Source organism: Castor canadensis, chromosome 6 (genome assembly GCF_047511655.1).
Source record: "Castor canadensis chromosome 6, mCasCan1.hap1v2, whole genome shotgun sequence".
Classification (NCBI taxonomy): domain Eukaryota; kingdom Metazoa; phylum Chordata; class Mammalia; order Rodentia; family Castoridae; genus Castor; species Castor canadensis.
This window is the reverse complement of record NC_133391.1, coordinates 150,619,057-150,621,885: the sequence shown is the minus strand read 5'-3', so window position 1 is coordinate 150,621,885 and position 2,829 is coordinate 150,619,057. Positions and strand designations below refer to the sequence as shown.

The 2,829-nt window shown below is 35.2% G+C and overlaps 1 pseudogene; it reads right to left on the bottom strand.

The window, feature by feature from the left end:
- Positions 1-764: 764 nt before the first annotated feature.
- On the bottom strand, positions 765-1,681 carry LOC109674439 (S-phase kinase-associated protein 1 pseudogene; annotated as a pseudogene).
- Positions 1,682-2,829: the final 1,148 nt, after the last annotated feature.

Genomic DNA, 2,829 nt, shown 5'->3' with positions numbered 1-2,829 from the left:
GCTAAAGGTTAGCTCAGTGTTCATCTAGCACATGTGACACTCTAAGTTTTGTCCCTATTGCTGCCAAAAGAAAAAAAAATGTGAGATGAGATGTTAAAAATCTCCATTCAGATTGTTAGGAAAGGGTGGAAACTGTTTGCAACACAAGGATTTCAATAAAAGCAATCTCAGCATCTTCAGCGTCCTATCGCTAGAATATGATTATAATGATTTTTAGTTCATTAATCTGCAAACCTAATTATTTCCACAAAATACCCCAGCAGTTTCAACTTGTGTTTTGCAAATATTTGTATCTTGAAATAATAAGTTTCTTTTCCTTGCAACTTCATTAATTCCATAAAGCATACATTAATTGAAAAATGTATAAAATAAATTAAATAAAGCTGAATTAGCTCTAAGCAAGTAAAACAAAATACAACTTAGAAGAAATTTAGCTCTCTACATAGTTAAAATCCACAAGATGGTCTGTACATCCTTCATACATTTGTGGTCAGCTGTGGGTTGCCTGTCCATTGCTTTTTGCTAAACATGCCTGGGGTCTCTCACATGTACCTAGCCTCAGCTGGAAAATGTAGATAACTCCACCCTGATCCATGTCGACTTTCTTCCTTTAGCCTGCAGATTAGGCTTATATATTGAAAGAGACAGATGCAAAAAAACGTCAGTGAGAATTTGAATGACTCTGTGAGACCTTGACTTGGAACTGGGACCATGACTATTAGCTCACTTATATTGCCCAGAGAAAGTAGCAAAGTTAGGCCAGATTTTTTTTTTTAACTTTTTGCAAGTTGTTTTATTTACAATGCCAACTTTTAAAAGCTTAACTAGAGTTAACTGGACAATGAACTAGGCAGAAATTGCTTGACAGAAGAGGAAAAGTCCAAAATGCCACTTTCTACAGAGAATCCATAGTTCAGTTTTATTCAGAGTAAAGAGGAAAGCTTTTGTTCATACTAGCAGAAACTCAGCCATAGGTTTAGAGTCTGTACTCAAACTACACATGCAATAAGGACAACCTTATGCTAATACAATTGATGTGCTGCTTCATTTGTCTACTGTTTGTCTAATATTAACAATTATAAACAGAACAGTGCAACTAGTATTTGGAACAATCCTTATATTGTTACAGTGTCAGGCACAACTTTTCACTTTTCTTCACACCACTGGTTCTCTTTGCGTACCTGGGCTTACTCCTCTTCAGTAAAGTCGTTTTTGATATTGAAGGTTTTGCGAATCTCCTCAGGAATTTTCCCCTTAATCATATTGGCAACAGTCTTGCATGTAACATCAAGCAAACCTTTTATGTCTAAGTAGTTTGCAGCCAAAATAAGTTCAAAAAGTGTTCCTTGGTCAACTTTCAGGAATTCTTGGTCCCAAACAAGTATATCATCTGTTCTCTTTTCTTTGTTCTCATCATCTTCAGGAGGAGGGTCATCCTCGTGGTGGGTGCACCAATGAATGACCTTTTTCAATATTGCTGCATTAACATTTGGTAGAGGAACTGGGTCATCATCTCCTTCATCATCCATTCCCAAATCTTCCAACATGGTCTTGATGGTCACAGATTGTTTGGCTATTTCTACATCGACTTCAAATATCTCTCCATCAGAACTCTGCAACTTAATTGAAGGCATGGTGTTTGGTCTTAAGGAGACGGCGGGCAGGAGGCTGACGGAAGCGGTGCAGACCAAACAGAGGAGAAAGGCGAGAACAAGGCCACTACCACCAGGCCAGATTTAAAAGGTAAGAAAAAAGAGTCTACTTGAGAAGAGCTTCTAAGTCACATTACAAAATGAAATTACAGTGGTACATAAATTTTGGGGCCCTGCTTTCCAACTAATCTACAGAATACTAACTCGTATTCTTTTAGTTGTCATAGTACGATACAGGGGAGGAGGTATTTAATGGCCTTTGGTGCATAGGGGTGAGGATTCTGCTAAACATCCTACACTACACAGAATAGCCTCCACCTTAAAGAACTATTTAGCCCATAATATAAACAGCAACAAACTTGAGAAACCACGCTATAGGGAGCATTCTGTTCTGGATAGAAGGCAGATTCTGTAGTACAGCCTGGGAGGTCATCATTTTATTTTTAGTATTTGTGGACATGAATAGCACGTTAACTGTTTTAACACTATTTCTATTGATTTAATTTCATACTCACTATTTTTATTTCTTACATACTCTTTTCAAGATTTTCTCATAGATAAGTAAGTATTGATAAAATGACAATTAACTTTTCATGTTTTTCCTTGCTTAGAACTATACCAAGAAGATGTTTGCATGATATGACATAATCTTTAGAAGTAGGGTAATCCATCAACTGGCTGTTGTCCAATTTACTAAAATTGATTTTGAACATTTGGTTAGCTTACCATTTTGAAAATAATAAATTTGAATATTTAAATACTTATTTTTAGAATTATTTTTGCTTAGAATAAATAATCACACACCTAGTTATAAATTAAAGTATAAAAGCATTTTTATGATGCTAAGAAACACTGTCAATTTGATTTCCCTTGAGTTAAACATAGCATGACCACCAAGGTGTGTGTGTATATTTTATTTTGAGCTTACTGCATTGAATGCTGGGATACTTTAGTTTTCCTTAATCTATTATGCAAAATCTATTATGTAGTTGTTTAATTTGCAAATGCTTAACCACAAGTGAATTTGAATATATTTCCTTATATATACTTATAGTTATGGAACCTTGAAAATTACTTAACCTTGATAAGCCCACCAAGAATAGATAAACATAGAACATGTTCAGCGTGAGTCAGAGAATGGTGTTTATATATAACTTTAGCCAACTGCCTGGAAAAT